This window comes from Coptis chinensis, chromosome 4, assembly GCF_015680905.1.
Source record: "Coptis chinensis isolate HL-2020 chromosome 4, ASM1568090v1, whole genome shotgun sequence".
NCBI classification, from domain to species: domain Eukaryota; kingdom Viridiplantae; phylum Streptophyta; class Magnoliopsida; order Ranunculales; family Ranunculaceae; genus Coptis; species Coptis chinensis.
The window spans coordinates 105,203,867-105,224,537 of NC_141459.1; the positions used below are offsets into that span (position 1 = coordinate 105,203,867).

Genomic DNA, 20,671 nt, shown 5'->3' on the forward strand with positions numbered 1-20,671 from the left:
TCCAACCACTTGAGCAATCCCTTTTAATCTATTATTATTATTATTTGCATTTTCTATCCTTGGATGTTATGGTGTCCAGCAAAAGGTAGAAGGTGCATGCCTGAACAAGTACACTTTCTTCTTATGTTTTTAGGAGCTTCTTATGTTGATTTAGAACAAAATGATCTTACATGGTGACTGTCTTACAGGAATGTTTCTTATAACAATTTCACATGGGAAGGCACTGATACAAGAGAATGTTCTAATGGGAATGTGTAAGTCTTATGTGTTTTCTTTGTTAATTTTTATGGATTTAAAGCAATTATTTGCTCTCTAACTTTGATCTTTCCCATTCCATCAGTAATTTGCTGGAGAGCTATTTCACAACAAAAAATAAGTTGTAAGATACTATTTCCCTTCTTGTGATTTTGTGTTGTAAGTTGTTAGATAAAATGCATAAGCGTGGATTGGTTTCTTGGTCTCCTTGCATCAAGTTTTTTACGTAATATCTTGTGATGCTTAAACTCTAATTTTTTCTGTTATAGATTTAAAGTTGGTTTTCCTTTAGACTACATATACATTCACTTTCATAATTTGTTTTAACATGAAAATTGGGTGTATTTGTTTTGACCTAGGGTGTATTTGTTATGATTATGAATCTTTGGTTAGTGTCTCTTCACTTGAATAAGGAAAAACACTACATTTTTGGCAAAACTTACTCGCTTTTAGTTAACCGGTGGTAGCATCCAACTCAACTTGCGGGGGTGCGATTGGATTGCTTATTGCCCCTAAATAGATTATAAATGCTCTCCTTCTCCAGTACCCACATGCTCCTAGAACTTCACCGACCTAATTTATAGAGACTAATCAATATACACAAATATGCTCGACCCTACGACCAAGCAGTTCACACACTTAAGCGGGTGAAATGGAAGTCCTTAGAATGCGTTTTTTGACCAACACTAGAAGGCTCTAGCGATGATCACTAACACTAGAAGGATTCCTATTTCGAAGTATAACAACAAAAGTTCCCTTTTTCTTGAAGCAGTACTTATTCTGGTAAATGAATCTGGTTAAGGTGGAGTTCCATCCAGTATGCTCATGTTGAGGCTCACAGTACTGCAACTTACCCTACTTTTTCCAGGTACCAGATTTTCATATTCAGCATACATATCTTTGGCATCGACATCACTGTTGCCTACATTCGGACCATTTCTCTCATGATAACTACCCGACAGGTTCACACTTAAATTATTTTTTCCAAAATTACTTCCTATGCGCCAGCTACACACATTGGAGGATTCATGCTGTAGAGAGGCACCTGACACATATTTAAATGAGGAATCATCTTGGTATGGAGGTGGAAAATGTTGTTGCATATCTTTGGACAAAGGTGTTGGTGGGGTTGGACTTGCTTCCCTCTTGGGAGTTTTTTCCATATTGCCAACAGTTACATCAATAGTATTGCTAAGTAAGACTTCTTTGAGGTGGACAAGTCCGGTCATTCTTCACAAATTGGAAAAGGAAGGGCGGCGGACACGATGTCGGTTAAAACCTTTTGTCTTTGTGGAGCTCATGCTAATGTTGTTGCAATGAGTAGACTGTTTATTGGGGGCATAATAGGAATATAATCAAAATTGTAAACGGGCTTTTTTCACGGCTTGTTCTATTATCAAGTGGTAAACATCTTACTAAATTCTCTCTGATCCTGATTAGCGGTAGAGGCAGTAATACACTTGGTTGGTAATTATACAGCACAAGTTTACAAAGTACCAAAATTGTCTCCAAATATTTTTCAATTAAAAATACACTAATCGGAGGTCAACTTTAGAAATACCTTGAGAGGCGGAAGTGTTTTTCCTTATTTAACTTTTTAATTTACTATTCTAATTTACATGCGTTCATTCTTTTCCCCAATTTTTATTACCTAGCACGTGCGTTGCACGTGCCCGTTTACTAGTGAAAGTAATATAAATAAGGTAAAAAGGATATTGATTATGGCAGTGAAAAAGGTCAGAGGAGCAAAGATGAGATAATATTTAATTTTTGTAATGCGGGCTTAAAATATAAACACGTTAAGAGTGGGTTTTTTGGAACACTCGGTATGGGAGTTTCCAATGCTCAATTGGCATCTCCGATTTTTATGGGGTTCACTCCCTAAGTTGTGCTATTGTTCCCCTTTGCTTCTATGTAAGATAGATATTAAATGTGTAATATTATATATGATATGTGATTTATTATGAGGTTTTGGGTGATCGAAGTTTCACTCTTTTGGACTTTATAGTTTATGAAACAACATAATAGTGTCATTAACATTGTTTCAAGTTATCAGAATTACTTGAGTTTGGTTGATGATATGTCTTAAAGGAGAATCTCACCTGATGTAGTAAAACCTTCAACGTTCTGAACAATGAAGCAACTGAAATATTTGAATTGATGCTTCAAGAGGTACAATGCTTACTGTCGTTATTTCAAATAATTCTTATTTATATATATAAATTTGTTCCCCGTGTATTCTTAAAATACGGATCTAGCTTTTATGGTGTTGTGGAACCACGTATTAAATTCTTCAAATTGTTTTTAAGTTGATAAAATAAAAAGTTTAATTAGTCTGACTCGAGAAATTTACCAGTACATTAAAATTTGAACTTTGATTTGGCAGGGGGTAGGGGCCGCGCGAACGCGTACCCCCCTACAACAAATTATGACGTAGACTATCTAAAGATATCTTAGGCGAACACCCCTCCAAAGTGCAATGGAGGTCACTAACCTAGGCCATGGAACTTCTTGATCGCCCATTGACCCCGTCCAGGTAAGTATGTTTCAATGTGCATCTCAACATGATTTTATAGCTCCATCTTTAGCTGTATAAACTCTTGCCGCCCCATGTGGGACTAAACCTTCTTTTCTATTTCATGAACTGAGTGTGTGCATAACACTAAATATGATCAGATCCCACCTTGGGTAACCACATTGCCAAATAACAAATTCCAAAACTCGGGTTCTAAGTTTGTGGTCCTTTCTTTAGCAGGATGTTCATTGCCTTGTTCAACTGGCAATGCTCAGTTGGATCATGACCAACCTGATTACACACCCTGAGAATATAACTTCCCAGCCAATTTGCCTCTATACCAAGTAGCTTTTTCTTGGTAAATTTTCCCAATGGAACATCCATGTTGTATACACTAATACACTGACTGTCAATGAAAGATGTTTCATTGAAAGTAACAATGCAAAACTCATGTTACATAACCACTAGGAAGTACTGAAGTAGAAAACAAAGAACGTAAAACGCCTCTGCTTGCTCACCATGGATGCATTTCACAAATAAGCTGCGGTGTCATACATGATCTATAGTGCTTGGATTAGTACCATATTGCCATGGGTTTGTCATCATAGAAACGGAACTTAAACCAAACGGATTAGTCTCAGCTTGCTTATAGCTAGCTCGAGCAAATTCATAAATCTATATCATTATATGACATTACCAAGTGTTTGACATGGAGAACCATCCAAAATTGAGGTATACCACGTACAATATGTGTTTGTGGCGTGTCCGACATGGACATGTGGGTAATGTATCCAACACAGATTTTTATAAATAAATTGCGTGTCCATGTAACATAGAAATCGTCTGCATAAGTGTTAAAGAAAGAATTTACGAATCTTATTTTTGTTTGTAGGATTACTATTAGCTCGTACACAAAGTGAGTCCTCTGCTAAACTATGGTTTGCTGTATATTATTATGCATATTCCTTGTATTTCTTGAGCTATTCTTTAAGAGCATTAACGTGTTCCATATCCATGGTTTTCTGTATATAATCATGCATTCTTTGCTTTTATTGAGCTATTGTTTAAGAGCACTGACGTATTTGATGTTCTATTGGAATACCATTTTGGTCAAAACTCAAAAGTATGTGTGCAATCTTATGTGTATGCATAGTTTTTTGGAAGATTTTCCATCTGTTTACAGGGAAGTCTTGCATGTGAGATACCATAGCTTAGTACTACGAAGTACGAACTAAGAAAATTAACCTACAGTCACAAGTTATATCATATATGATAAAACCTAGGACATGGATACGACGAGGACACGTAAATGATATAGGTGTATGAAAGTGTAAATGGTTGGTTGCGGAAGCAACTTGCTGCAACTGAAATTTGACTTTTGTTATGCCAATGACCCTATTAAACTTGCTGGCAGTGGATAAGGTTTTCAGAAGTAGCAATTCACCATTCAAATCTAAAACTCCGGAAAAAAAAAAAAAAAACTTTTCAATTACTTGGTAGTTGGTACAACCTGTACATTTCATGAAAGTGACATGTCCAGAAGCCATTTCCATGTTAGAGTTTCTTTTTCGTTTATCCGTGGCTCCCCATAGCAAACTCGCAGGGAGGTTGAGTAACTGAACCATTGGATCTACCAAATGCCTATGGAGTATGGACAACAACTAGTATCGTTTGGAAGCTTAAGCTAATAGCAGACAGATCAAGGCGATGATAGGTCCCAGACTGCGATTAAGTTATCATAGTGACTGGATTTAACATTAGTTGCTTTTATGACGCATCCTTGGCCATATTCATGAAGACGAGATAGTTGTTGAAACTCGTGGTAACTGAGTTTCACGGTCAAAGGTTGTGACGCCCTCAACGGAGACTATAAGAGAAATGGTTTGAAAATTTATATGACTACACAGAGAGGGGGCTAATTTTGCTTCAGAATGCTGCTGTAGGTTTGCAGATGCTGTGTTAGAACAGATGTCAAAGAGAGATCAGTAAGGAAGTCAGGCAAGGTTGACATTTAAGCTTTCCATGGGAGCTATATATGCACAATGGTGTGGCTGACTGAATCTTGTTGTGGAGATTGGGTTTAACAGCAAGCCAGGCAAAGGTCCTTAAATGAAGGACTGAGTGGTGCAGACCTGGCATTGGTATTATTGAAGTGAATGTGGATTGCTCTTCATTCTCCAAGCGTAAACCAGGTCCGGCTAGAGTAGGTACTATGGACATTTCAAGCTTGCATTGCGGAGGTTTCTGGAATTGTAGACATTATATAGTGGAATGTTTGACAATACAAGAGAGCATAGAGGCTGCACTTGAGTGAGGGTGGAGGTCTTTACAGATGGTGTTGGATTTAAAAAGCTGCTGTTCAAGCTTTTAGCTTAGAGTCTTGCCCTTGTTCAGGCAAGCAAGATATGTAAAGAGAAGGGTGCTAAGCTGTGTTATCTCTTCGACTTGGAAGTGCTAATGAAGCTGCTAGAATGGCAGTCATAATACAAAGCCAGAATCCAATTTTAATTGAGCAGAAACCTGTATGGATTAATTAGAGCACAGAAAGTTCAGGACAGGAACTACATCAGATGTTAGTTTCTGAGGTGGTTGTTGCTTGGACGCCCAAGTACTTCGGTACTTCCTAAGGCAACACTAATCTGACCAGCTTGAATCTGTCCAACAGTCTCTGCACTTCATATCCTAAAATGAAATGCTGTACGATGCAGCTGCTGAGAGCTCTTATTCTTGTGTTTACTGGATTTTTTCATGGCTTTGGGTTTTTTTCAATCATTTAATTCGGAATTGACCCTTGCCTTCCAATTTTCTCGTTGAGTATTTGCTAGAGAACATTGTTAGTCAGTAACATTTGGGCTTGATGAGGCTTCCATTTTCCTTTTTACTCAATTACTAGGATCCCTTGTCCAAACGAAACACCATTCTACGGTTTTATCCATGTCAAAAACAATGGACTGCTCAGGAGTCCAATGGAGTATCGTTCCACTTAACACTGATCAACTGCTACTGCCATTTGGGTCGGGTAGGTTCCGGTTTGCTGTATTCGGAAATATTCTGAAATGTGGGTTTGAACTTGATGTTGTTATTTTCAACACCGTACTTAAGGGTTTGTTTTTGGAAGGCAAACCAGCACCAGCTTTGGAATTTTTTAATACAATACTGAAAAATTGATATTCCTCGCGACGTAGTCACTTATGGGGTTGTGATCAATTGGTTTTACAAATTGTTAAATTCGGATTCTGCCCGTAAGTTGATGAGCTCAATGGAAGATGAAAAACTCGTGCCTGATGTAAATATCTATAGTATGATTATAGATTGCCTTTGCAAAGAGGGTAGGACCAATGAAGCACTTTGCTTCAATGAGGTAAAATGCCTAATGTCGTTACATTTACTTGTTTGATTCATGTCCTATGTGTTTCTAATAATTGGAACAAGGCAACTGAATTGGTACATGATATAATGATATGACCAGTTGATGAATCTGGCCAAATGGAGCACATGAACTATTAGAAAAAACATCACTCAAAGAAACGGTCCCATGTACAATGCGTTGATGGAGCAAGGTTGATGGTTCTACACTCTGTTCAATATTATTGTCCAAGGTTATCTCGCGCAAAGGATTTTCATAAGTTAGTGCAATATCTTTATACGATGCTGCAGATACAGAAACAACTTCGCCAATATTAAATTTGCTATTGGAAGATGAACTAAACAAATGACGTACGGATAGATTTGTAATTTATTGGGACAAATGCGGATGGTATTTGTAGGGGAGTGATATTCTATATCCAGCACGCGCCTAACATGGTGGAAATAACACATCGACCTATGATCCAGGTCGCATCCATGAGCCAGTAGAGCGCTACATACAGATCGCAATATCATGCGAACTACGATAGGAAGTGACGACGATCCCTATCCATAAGCAATCATGACTAAAGAGTACTTGCACATAGCTTGACCGTCGACCAGCGATCCGCGGCCGCAAGCTATTTGTACAGACTGCCACTCCACATCATTACAGCAGACCTATGAGAGCAGTTCTCATGTGCCATCCTAATTTCCACCTCACGTTTAGGACACCCTTTACACGTGGAGGGCAAGGATACACGCGAAATCTCTATAAATACCTCTCCTATGAACTACGCCAGACCTGATTCTACTCTCCCACACAAAAAACCTAGAGTAAGATACGTAGGCAGTTCGCTCCCAAGTCGAACTCGGTCTCATCCAAAAACCTATTTCAGTCCCCCTGAGACTGTTTGTAAGGGAAAACCAAATCACACCTTTACATTGGCGCCGTCTGTGGTCTCGATTACTTGAGTAACCACACCATTTCAACAGAAATCTTTAGCCAAAACTCTCAAGCCCACGAAGCATGGCAAGCCTCGAAGCTCAACTCCACCTTCTAGCAGGCCAACTAGGGACAGTGAACGAACAAATCGCTGAGCTCAGGCAAGAAAACATCACACTCTGCGCACAAGTGGACACACAGAACCCACTGGGAGTCACCGCAGACGACGACATCATCAACGTCAGTCAACAGATCACCGAGTTAAACCAAAGGCTCGACAAAAATGCGGTTAAGAAAGATTCCACCCAGATAGTGCAAAAGATGTTGAAAACCTACCGCGCATCTCCATTTGCTGCTGAAGTACTTCACAAAGTCTCTCCTCCAGACTTTGTCCAACCACGATTCGATGTAACGATGGCGCGACATGCCCGGGCCAAAGATATAACACGATATGCTCAAAGTCTTGCACTCTACAGCGCACCAGAGTTCGACCATCTCCGTTGCAGACTGTTTCTGGCGAGTCTAAAAGATGACCCACTCGATTGGTTCTTCTCCCTCGAGGCAGACTCCATAACAAGCCGAGCGACCACCGCGAATTCGCAAGCCCGACGCATTACAACAGGGCGTAAGAAGGGTGATCTCAATTCACTCTTCCATTTCGCTCTTGGCAAGGAGGAAACCCTCTGACTCCTTCCTAAGTCGGTTCAAAAGCAGAGCTCTTGGACATGGAGAGCGGCCTCAAAGAATCATTTGCCGCGGTGGCTTTCACAACGCTGCCGCGACCGCCAATACCGACCTAACGGATCGCTCCTAAAAGACCGACCCGAAACGGCGGTATGCTTCGAGTAGATAAATACATCAAGCTGCAGGAGGGTCTGCAAAAGCAGAACCAAGAAGAAGAAGACACAGAAGAAGGAGAGGTTTACGAGGTAGCATCATCTTTTAGGAAACGACCCCGACAACAAGGGCAACCCTCCAAACCCAAACCAAGAAATGATCGAGAATTAACTGTGCTCACCAGATCTCCTAGTTACATACTAGAGAAGATCAAGCGAGCTGCCTTTTACCGACCAGAGATAAGGCAGCCGGCAGATCGCCCCGACCAGCCCTACTGCGCGTTCCATCGCGCCAATTGCCATGAGACCGACGTGTGCTGGGGGCTCAAACATTATTTGCAAGACATGGTCGAAGCCGGGCACATCAAGCAATACACCAATATACCTGACGGCGACCTGCGCCACAAACTCATGGCCCGCCGAATACGAAGCAGGTCCCCACCCCGACGGAGCGATCTGCGGTCCCAAAGTCGCCCTCACAACAGAGGACGTTCCAGAGAACGCGTCCGTCAAGATCGCCGTCAGACATCAAGAGGTCGCGAGCACGACAGAACCATCCACATGATCACACTCGGGATGATTCCGCCCTCGAAGTTCGCGGGGAAAAAGAAGGCGGCGTCGGTGCCCTCCATGAAGTGTACAACTTTTCTTCACAAGCCGCGCACCCGCGCCACGCGATTCTCGTATGAGCGGGAGACATCACCTTCTCGAGGCCGACCTCAACAAGGTCGCCTCCTCGCATAACGACGACGACTCTCGTAGTCCACGTCAAAATCGGTGGCCCCGGACCGTCAAAGCGAAGTTTTGATCGATCCGGCAGCTCTTGCGATATTTTGTTCTACCACACGATCCAAGAGATGAACCCGCCAAAGTCGGTCTTCATAGACCCCATCGCACCCTCTTCGGATTCAATGGCTCCAGGGCCGATCCAATAGGCGACATCATACTCCCAGTCTCGGTGGGTTCCCGGGAAGACAAGGTCAGCTTCAACACGCGTTTCAGCGTCCTAGATACCAAGTCGTCCTACAACGCCATTCTAGGACGACGGTGGATACATCAGATGCAAGCCGTACCGTCCACATTGCACCAAGTGATCCGTTTCCCTAGTCCAAGGGGAATGATGGAGCTTCGAAGCAACCAGCTCGAGGCCCATCATTGTAACCAGATCATCGCAGCAAACAAGCTCGCTGAACCTCCCATCATCGTCAACAACGAGCCCACTAGCTATACAATGGCCAAAGACTTAGTGGCTGAGGTGCGAACCAGCGCACCAAAACAGAACGCCGGGGGCTCCTATAGAAACTTCTTCCCACCAGCCCGGATCCCGACCGCTACCACGTCAGCTGTCGTACCAGCATTGCAAATCCTTGAGGTCTCCCCAGTGGACAACGTCGCATGCAAACAAAGTCTCGAGGTCGCACCACCAGTTCTCATCCAACCATCGGAGTCGCGAAACACCCGGTTTACATTTGTCACGGCAACAACGGTCACCCTCGACCCGTTGTCGTAACCACGTAAGACGCCTAACTCCTACGGGCTGTTCCGGCCGACCATCATGAACCAAAGATCGGCAAAGCGCAATCCTCCAAATGAGCACTTTCAGGCAGCAGAGCCAAACACCGAGCTAAAAGCGATAAGTGAATCGGGGGAACGTAAGAGCGACCCTAAACTCGTCTATGTCGGGGCTAACCTCGACCCCACACTTAAAGCTCATCTTGTAAATTTTCTGTCCATGAATAAAGATGTGTTCGCTTGGTCGTATATCGACGTGCCTGGCATAGACCCTAACGTGGCATGCCACCGGTTAAACGTCAATCCTGGTGCCAAACCAATTCGACAGCGACCTAGGAGACTGTCATTACGCTTTCAAAAAGCAATCAACGATGAGGTAGATAAACTCAAACAAGTAGGCTTCATCCGGAAGGTCGATTACCCAGAGTGGGTCGCAAACATAGTAGCAGTCCCGAAAAAGAATGGTACAGTCCGCTTGTGCGTCGACTTCACCAACGTCAACCAAGAAACTCCAAAAGACAGCTTTCCACTACCCAGAATCGACCAACTAGTCGACCAGACTTGTGGGCACGAGCTACTCTCATTCATGGATGCATATAGTGGGTACAACCAAATACCACTTGCTGAAGAAGATCAGGAGAAGACCTCGTTCATCACTGAGCAAGGAATTTATTGTTACAATGTTCTCCCATTCGGATTAAAAAATGCAGGGGCGACATATCAACGACTTGTAACTGACATGTTCCAGGACATGTTAGGAGATACCATGGAGGTCTACATCGACGATATGGTTGTCAAAAGCAAGAAAGTAGGCGACCACCTCACTTACCTCGAGCAAGCGTTCTCCAGACTACGACGAACCGGAATGAAGCTGAACCCAGAGAAGTGTCTTTTCGGAGCGTCATCCGGAAAATTTCTCGGTTATCAGATCTCGCAGCGAGGTATCGAAGCAAATCCAGACCAAATTCGGGCGTTCCTCGACATCCCCGACCCGCAAACAAAGAAACAGATACAAAAGTTGTCAGGTATGGTCGCGGCACTCAACCGATTCATATCGAGAGCATCAGACAATGCCGACCGTTCTTACAGATACTAAAGAAAGGCGAGCAGTTTTCATGGAACGATCAATGCCACCAACCATTCTCCACTCTTAAGGAATACCTGACAACACCCCCGTCTTAGCTAAGCCGACAGACGGAGAAACTTTGGGCCTTTATCTAGCAGTATCGGATTTCGCCATCAGTTCGGTCCTATTCAAAGAAGAACACAACTCAGAAAAGCCGATCTACTTCACAAGTAAGACACTCACTCCAGCAGAGAGGAATTACTCCCACATAGAGAGAGCAGTCCTTGCTTTGTTATACTCGGCACGAAAATTCAGACCTTACTTTCAAGCTCATCCAATCAAAGTACTCAGCGATCTCCCGTTGAAGAGGATCCTTCACAAAGAAAATAAGACCACTAGGATGGCAATATGGGCAGAAGAACTGGGTGAGCACCACATGGACTTCGTCCCCCGCACGTCGCAGAAGGGTTAGGTCGTCGTAGATTTCCTAGCAGATTTTCCAGTCGACGACCCCAACTGGGAATCAGAAACAGAGGTCACACCCACCAAAGTGAACATAAAAACAGTCTGGTCCCTCTACGTCGATGGTTCCAACAACCCAGGCGGCAGTGGTATCGGAATCGTTTTCCGAGGGAACTATGGTAGAGAAAGCAATCCGCATCAACTTCGCAACTTCTAATAACGAAGCGGAGTACGAAGCACTAATAATGGGAATGCGTGCGGCAATCCAGCTCGGTGTAAAGGAGATCCAAATCTTTAGTGACTCGCAACTGGTCGTTCGCCAGGTCGCAAAAGAGTACACTACCAGTGAAGGTAACCTTTCCAAGTACCTTCAAGTTGTTAATGATTTGCTTCCTTCCTTTAGCAGAGCTACGATACACCATTTTCTGCGTGACGAGAACCGTCACGCAGATAGCTTAGCATACTTAGCCACTCAGACACCGAATTGTGCCCCTAGACAACTGACCATTGAAGTGGTCGATCGACCAGCTTACCAAGCGGACCATGTCTTGGCAATCAGCGACCTGTGCCCACTCTCTGAAGATCAGATGAGTCAAACATGGATGCAGCCTATTATACAGTACATCCAACACGGCACACTTCCAGATGAGCGTTCCAAAGCCAGAAAGGTCCCTCACCAGGCACGTAGCTATTGTTTGTTAAATGACAGGTTATTCCGCAAGTCCGCAGGAGGACCTCATCTGAGGTGCATTAGTCCAGAGCAAGGTCAGTTAATTTTCGCCGAGATCCATGAAGGAGAGTGTGGCAATCATGCCGGAGGTCGCTCATTGGCCCATAAAGCGATCTCCCAAGGATACTTCTGGCCTCGTATGCAGATCGATGCCAAGTCGTATGTCCTCAAGTGTGTCAAATGTCAAACATTTGGTCACAACATCATCCAGCCAGCCCGCGAATTGATCAACATCGCGAGCCCTTGGCCGTTCCACATATGGGGCATGGACATTATAGGACCATTCATCCCTCAGAAGAGCACCGGCTTCCGCTTCGTCCTTGCTGCCACAGATTATTTCACTAAGTGGGTCGAAGCAATTCCGTTGGCCCACGTCAAAGAATCACATGTCAGGAATTTCATTTGGACTCATATCATCACCCGGTTTGGCCTACCACACACACTGGTGATGGACAATGGCTCCCAGTTCAAAGGCAAAACAGTCAAAGAATTTCTGGCCAAGTGGAAGATCGTTCATGCCTTCTCTACGCCCAAAGCAATGGACAAGCGGAGGCCAGCAACAAAGCCATTCTAGAGAATCTGAAGAAGAAAATTGAAAAGAACAAGAGCCAATGGCCAAATCAGCTCGAGAACATACTATGGGCTCATCGCACTACAGCTCGCTCCAGCACTGGCGAATCACCATTTTCCCTATGCTATGGTACAGAAGCCGTCATCCCCACCGAGCTGACAATCACGACAACCCGATCCGAGCTTGTCGAGTCAGGCCTGAATGACTCAGTCTTAGCTCGAGAGGTCGACCTCCTTGAGGAACGACGCGATCTAGCGGCCATCCGAGTAGCATCCTACCAACAAGTCCTAAAGCGATCCTACAACAAACGAGTACATCCTCAATCTTTTCAACCCGGTGATCTCGTTTTGAAGAAAACTCAAGATAACTCTAAACTAGCACCGTGGGAAGGCCCTTACATAGTGGAACGTGTCGTTGGCAATGGAGCGTATTGGATTAAAACCCAGGAAGGGAAGTCGCTGCCACGACCTTGGAACACATACTTACTAAAACAGTTTTACCAGTAGCGACATTATCTATTGTAATTCATGTCCACATGTACTACAAGATCAAGTGTAAGCTACTGAAGATTGTCATCATAAACTGCGGTTTTTGTTTACTCCAATCTCCAAGCTAAGCCAATCGCACCACAAGCATCATACACACGCTCTCATGCGAGCAGAACGCTCTCAGGAGCTTACAGGTGCATCGCCTCTCCGAATCTCGCTAAGTTGAGGACCTATACTCCTAGGATCAACTTCTGGCGAGTGAACTCGGGGAGCGGCCCTCTCGGGGGCTACACACGCTCTCATGCGAGCAGAACGCTCTCAGGAGCTTACAGGCGCATCGCCTCTCCGAATCTCGCTAAGTTGAGGACCTATACTCCTAGGATCAACTACGCGAGAACGCTCTCAGGAGCAGCACGCCCTCAGGGGCTACACACGCTCTCATGCGAGCAGAACGCTCTCAGGAGCTTACAGGCGCATCGCCTCTCCGAATCTCGCTAAGTTGAGGACCTATACTCCTAGGATCAACTACGCGAACGCTCGAGGAAAGACGCCCTCGGGGGCTACACGCCTCTCATGCGGCGTAACGCTCGAGGAGCTTCAGGACGATCGCCTCTCCGAATCCCGCTAAGTTGAGGACCTATACTCCTAGGATCAACTACGCGAGAACGCTCCCAGGAGCAGCACGCCCTCAGGGGCTACACACGCTCTCATGTGAGCAGAACGCTCTCAGGAGCTTATAGGCGCATCGCCTCTCCGAATCTCGCTAAGTTGAGGACCTATACTCCTAGGATCAACTACGCGAGAACGCTCTCGAGAGGCAAAGACCCTCCGGGGCTATACACGCAGCTCATGCGGCGTAACGCTCTCGGGGAGCCTACAGGCGCATCGCCTCTCCGAATCTCGCTAAGTTGAGGACCTATACTCCTAGGGTCAACTTCAACAGAACGCGCTCGAGAGCAAAAGACCCCTCGGGGGCTATACACGCCTCATGCGGCGAGCGCTCTCGAGGGAGCCTAGGGGCTCATCGCCTCTCCAAATCTCGATAAGTTGAGAACCTATACTTCTAGGGTCAACTCAACGAGAACGCTCTCACTAAGCAACACCCTCAGGGAATCACAGGGCCACGAGCCCCTAAGTCTACACTAGCCGGCCACCTACATCTCCTAGATCGCTCTTCTGGATAAGAGTAAACAAGTATAACGTTTGATGAGAACACATCAGGAGACAAGCCCAATAAACTAAATAAGCTAGAGCTAGTCCGTCAATCAAGCAAAAAGGAAAACATTAAACTTACAATTACCATGGCGATATCTGGCCGGGTTTCGTGTAACCCGGTCCAAACCCACCGACCTTGGTGCACCGTGAAATCCAGATCGGACCAGGGAACAAAGTAAGAAAAATTAACGAACTGCCACTTTCGTGGAAACCAGTTCTCTGTATCGAATAAAAGCGAACTGCTCAGGGCAAGCCTGAAAACACAGCTCTAATATTTAACCCTCGTAGGGGCAAAGAACAAGCAGGATCATTACAAACACGAACAAAATTTCTTACCAAAAAGCAGAGTCCACATCACGGAGCATCAACCACATGTTTGTCCTGAGGAGCAGTGCTAGTCGAAGGAACATGCCTCGCGGCTCATGAACAACGCCAAGATACCGATCCCTTTGAGCCCCATCCGCCTTTAGTCACCGGACAATATTTCGCCCGCCTTTGGCATACTCACTACAGGCCGTAGTATACGCGCTTTGAGCTTTGTGAGCAACCCGCTGACATCGCTTAGTATACTCAGTGACTTCCGCCACTTCCATCTGCAGTTCAGCCATCGCAGCGACCAGTCTAGCATTCTCATCCTCCGCAGCACGGTGCTTCGCAGTCATCTATCTCTTCCAGTTTTCTCTTGTCGGTCCCCCAGGCAGCTCGCAAGCATCCCAGCTCGCCACGGGAGTTGACATCAGTGTCAGCACGTTGCACAACGTTCTTAAGTTTATCATACCCAGCCAGAAACTACAAGGACAAAAGTATAATCAGAATCACCTAAGAAATAAAGAGACAAAGCTGACAGCGAAAGACTCACCAGACAACTCGCCATATCCATGGTCCCCAGCAGCGTGTCCATGTCCTCATCCTCGACTTCAGCTCGGTCCCCATCTAACATGATCCCCTTCACCAGGCTAGTCGCTATGGGCGCCGAGTGGAAGCTGCAATCAGACCGTTTTACAGCACGCTTCTTCCCCGTTCTCCCCACGTAGTAGAATTCGCTCCCCACATCCCCAACACGAGGGAGCGAACCCTCACTAGCGACGTGATGACCTTGCCCCAGGTCGTCGCTTCCCTCAGCCGCCCGATGAGAGCATTTCGCTCGCTGCGGCGACTTGAATACAATGCCGCCCGTCGAGCGACCCGACCCCTTAGATCATTTGCTCTTCTTGCCACCAGACACAACAACTTTCCTCTTACCGCGGTCCCCATGCACATGAGGACGGAACTCCATCTCCTCCATGAGCAAAGGGGAACTCGCTCTGACACTCCTTTCTCCTCTGACGTACGGCACACACCGAGCCATAATGCAAGCTACACACAGAAAACAACACAAAGATGCTCAGAGCAGACAGTAGTTTCTACGTCACAATCTAAACGAAAGCCAGAACAACGTACCTGAACGAAGGGGAAGCAGAGAGAAGCCGAAGCAAGTAGGAAGAAGAGCAACCGCAGTAGGAAGAGCAAGAAGAAGCAAATGCCTTTGCTCTCCCTAGACCGGTTGTATTTAAACTCACGAAACGTCTCTTCCCAATGCACACCATTATGGCATCGAGACACCAAACGCCAGCCAACCTGGCAGCCATCATTTCACACCCCCTGACCGCCCATATTCCGACACGTGCCATGCACGCAATGCAGTTCAGGCCGCTCTAAAGTACAGAACGTCCGGCGTCCTCATCGATATGAACGACCTGCACCGTTTAGTTCATAATAGCAGGCACACGCTTACAAATATAAACATTCCTCTCATACACAAGACAAGGCATAAGATGAAAGAGCAACAAGATTCGCATTCAAACAGGTAGCGACCTAACTCCAACAAGGACACCCCACTTCACCGATTAACCGTGCTGCTGAGAATACTCAGGAAATCCAACACAATTAAACATTCAGTATCACAGTCAATAACAACTAAGACAAGCGAGCTGCCCAGGTCAACCCAGGAAACCAGCTCTATTATTTATGGCTAGAGGCCCATTACAACAACATATAATAAATAGGTATCTTAAACATTTTCACCTAAACATTCTCCAAGAATCACATTCAAAACAGACACGGAGCTTGCACCAACAGAGGACGCCACAGCTGCATCAGCACCAACCACAGGGAGATCGCTAGACCCTTGAAGCTGCTCACTCATCAAACCAGCGAGGGAGGGTGACACGACTGCAGGAACAGCAGCGGCCGCCTCAGGCAGGTCGCCTTCGAGCTCGCCCGAAATCCGGCGTTCCTGCTCCTCCTGCAGGTCGTCCATCTTCCTTTCCAGCTCCTCCACCTCAGCACGGATGCCGAGATAGGCCTCTTTGGCTTGTAGAGTGGAAGTCTTACAGCGTTCGGCATAAGCGTTCGCTGCGGCTAGTTGGCCCCTCAACGCCTCCACCTCATGCTTCAACTCGATCGACTCGTTCACCGCGGAGGTCTTCTCCAGAGTCAGAGCAGTGAGCTGAGGCCTCAGCGCATCCAGTTCGGCCTTTTCTGCCTCTTGCACAGCCCGCAGATTCGACAACTCGTCCCGCAGCGACTCAGCGTCCGCCTTCTCCAATTCAGCTATCTCTGCGGCCGTTTTTAACCGGTACCCGGTGATCACCATTTGTGATGATCGCACCATATATCAGGTTATTATCAAACAATAGCATGTAGCGTAAGCACACAGTCAGGTAGAGCGCAAAAGTCACTTACCAGGCACATCGCCTTGTCCATCCCCCTCAAGTTCGACTCCAGCTCCTTGGCATCCAAGTCTTTCCTATCACCGTCCAGGGTCATCCCCTCTAACAGGCAAGTAGCTATAGGGGCGGATTTGTAGCTGCAGTCAGACCTCCTCACATAATGTTTCTTCCCAGTTACCTCATCAATGTACATCAGGTTGTGCTCCAGCTCGTCCTTCCCAGTACTGGACTGTCCCTTACCAGTCTCTTTGGCGCCAACCTTTCCCTTCATCTTGCCAGAGGAATCTCCAACAACCCTGGGTCGAGCGACCTCTGGGGCAACCTCCAGGGAGTCCTCACCTAGGACGCTGAAGTCGGGCATCAACTCGCCCTCGGGTTGCGAGCCGCTCTTCCACCAGTTCGCACTTCACCACCCGGTCGCGGTCACCGACCACCAGGCGACCTTCGCGGTCGATACTGGGATGTCAAATAGAGTGTCATCCAGATCGAAAGGAGCGTCCTCTCGCCCCTTCTCCGCTCCAGACCCAGAAGCCCCAGCACTTCCAGAGGGTCGCTTCACCCCAGTACGGCCCCGTTGCCTATCTTCCCGCGTCACTAGATCGCTCTTACGCTTCTCCATCCCAGTTTTCTTCGACGTAAGCCCACTCCAGTTACCCCGCGCTCGGGCCTTCTGTTCTACTCTTTTTTCCCGGATGGCAGGTCCTCCGCGCTCTTTAAAGAAATGGGCAACTTCTGGTAGCTTAGCCTGTTTTTCCTCTCGCGACAAGCAGGCGAACTTCTCGATCACTTGTCGACTTGACTCCTTTTTCAGGCGGATATCTGCATAACCAACAAGACAACAGATTCAGTAAAAGTTCAACAAAATCAAGTTCGCCTAATCAGACAACGTGCTGCCACCCACCGGTAAAGTTGCATACTTTATGGTTCACACTGAACCCGCTAGCACAGTAGCGCCCTACAAGGAGCAGCGGTCGTTTGTCCCACGACTCGTTACTCTTTACCGTCGAGCGCCCGGCCCAGTAGCTTCGTGGTTTGCAGGCTAAAGTTCAGTGACCTAGATCGCTTTACGAGGTAGTGCTCGATCACATCAGCGACCTCGATCCGGTACTCACCACTAGCGTTCAAGAGATCAAAAACCTTAAATAGTCGCCATGTGTTCCCCACAAATTGAACAGGCGCCTTGCCACAGCGGTTCAGGAACTCACAAACCAGCTTGGAGAACGGGATCGTCATGTGCGCCCTCAGCTGTCCCTCACAGATGATCACCCCATTATGTGGTGGGGTATACCTCTCGCTAAAAACCAGAGCGTTCCGATCAGGCTCATGGATCTCCAGATCGCTTATGGTTATCCCATATTTCTTTCTCAGATATGGGAACGCCCTCACAGCATGTCTATCCACAGCCATAGGCGGCGGACCGCTTGAAGACGACGACCCCTCACCGCGACCTGAAGTGCTAGCTTCAGCAGCTACAGACGCAGATCGAGCCACATCTTCCTCACTGCCAGCCCCCTCAGCCGCCTCACCTTCATCACCACTCTCACCCATCCCACACACAGACTCATCTTTCTCATCACCTTCGTCATCCCAGCCAAGAGACACTTCACGAACCTCATTAGATCGAGTGTCATCAGAATCAGACATTTTCTCTTCTAAATCTAACAAATCTAGCTACTAGTATCTAACAGCGTATCCTAACAACTCTAACACAGAGGCTTAGCACCAAACAAGAAGAAGAGGTTCAAAAATGGCAGAGAACTAACCTGAAGGATGATGCGGTAATGGAGTTCTGTCTACCAGACGAAGCAGCCAAATGAGGTCCCAACAGAGCAAGTAAATTTTTTTGAGCAACCGCCCCTCCAGTTTCCAAGGCATAATGATTACACCCTAGCTCTAGCTGCCCACGACTTCCAACCAACTGTCCTGTATTTTCACATCCCGAGAAAATGGGGCGCCACGTTTTCTTCCCGCGAATCGCCGGATCCTCGTCGCGTCGCACACGCGTCAAACGCTCGCACCCACTAGCTCACATGGTTAACACGAGCCGTTCCTCACAGATCGCTGGAGATTTCCACCTCTCACATAGTCCACGCGAGCTACCGATCTCTCTCAGCAGGTCGTTTTCACAACCTACTGAGAGGGGGCTGTGTAGGGGAGTGATATTCTCTATCCAGCATGCGCCTAACATGGTGGAAATAACACATCGACCTATGATCCAGGTCGCATCCATGAGCCAGTAGAGCGCTACATACAGATCGCAATATCATGCGAACTACGATAGGAAGTGACACTGATCCCCTATCCATAAGCAATCATGACTAAAGAGTACTTGCACATAGCTTGACCGTCAGCCACTGATCACGGCCGCAAGCTACTTATACAGACTGCCACTCCACATCATTACAGCAGACCTATGAGAGCAGTTCTCACGTGCCATCCTAATCTCCACCTCACGTTTAGGACACCCTTTACACGTGGAGAGCAAGGATACACGCGAAATCTCTATAAATACCTCTCCTATGAACTACGCCAGACCTGATTCTACTCTCCCACACAAAAAACCTAGAGTAAGATACGTAGGCAGTTCGCTCCCAAGTCGAACTCGGTCTCATCCAAAAACCTATTTCAGTCCCCCTGAGACTGTTTGTAAGGGAAAACCAAATCACACCTTTACAGTATTCCTACGCAATTTATTTGTTTGTAGTTTGTGTGTGTGAAGCTTGCAGCAAATGCAATATTTGTAGAATGGTGGAGGGTGAACATTATTTGGCTGTTTTTTGCTCGTTGACAGCACAAGCAGGAGTGTCACACAAGATGTTGGTGGTAAAAAAAACATCCACATGACACTCATAGTGTCGCTTGTAGTAAGTACACAATGGATTTGGCAGCTTTGGATTTTCTATGCAACTTGTGAAAAGAAAATGCAAAAATTCTAGAAAATTAGATTATTTACTACAGCCAATTGAAGGGAAAAAATGGTGTATGCGGCATGCTCCATTTTCTATACTTAAGTTTTACCTAATGGTAGTGGATAAGTGGAATTTGAAGGAATAAGTGGGCCTTTGCGTGTGCTTCAAGAATAAGATGTCACTCTTCGGCTCAAGAAACAAAATCTGACGGTGACCATAACCTCCTCACTGAAAAGGATTTAGTCAAAAGAAAGAATAAATGTGAGTTTTAAGCAAAGTGGTTTGTGATTTGATGTATAATTCGTTGTTTAAGTGATGAGTTTGGTAATGTGTGTTGCTTGCATTTGGTCACTTTGTGTGTTTAGAATGCTAATACTTAATACCAGATTTGGGGATTTCGATCACTAGTCCGTTTCTGTAAGGGTTTCTGTAATGACTGATCCTATGAAGTTTGACTCTGACGACATGGATGGGCCTGTAAAAGGAGAGAAATTTTGGTCTCGAAGCACATGTACTCCCAAGAGATGCTCCTTATAGATGTCATGTGCCTAAGCAAATTCATAGTATTTATTTTGTGAAGTTACATGCGAGTGAAGACTGACTGGGAACTTGTAAAGAGAAATCAAGCCCAATTTGAGATGGTTGAAGCGATAAAGATGAAAAAGGTAGAACAAAAGAGCGTACTTGGATGCTGTTATTCCTAAGCTTCTTTTAATAATGGAGTAAATATATTGTTGCATACACAGTGTTTGTTTCATTTAATGGTATCTACTGCTTAAGTACTTGATATATGATAACTGAAAGTAATTGGACAAAATGAACAGTTGATTTAGCAACTGTGTTTGATAACTGTAGTGGTATGTACACAATCTGAAAGCAACATTCAAGATGCTTAAGGTGCAGTGGTATGTACACATACGGAAATCAATATTGCACAGGTGCAAGGTGGTGTTATTGGGGACCAAAGAGATCTTGAGGAGAGCATTATGGTTACACCTATCCAGAGTCACCAAGATAGGATTACTTCTCTTCCCCAACTACCCAATAGCCGAGAAAGAAATATGTATGAAGGGTTAGTTGCTGAAAATGAGGAGGTAGATGATATGGATG

General features: G+C 45.8%; 1 non-coding gene across 1 annotated transcript; it reads right to left on the reverse strand.

Annotated features, from left to right (window-relative positions):
- Positions 1–2,645: 2,645 nt before the first annotated feature.
- LOC147506597 (U1 spliceosomal RNA) lies at positions 2,646–2,799 on the reverse strand. The gene has a single exon (XR_015194067.1). It is a non-coding gene; the product is annotated as a U1 spliceosomal RNA (small nuclear RNA).
- Positions 2,800–20,671: the final 17,872 nt, after the last annotated feature.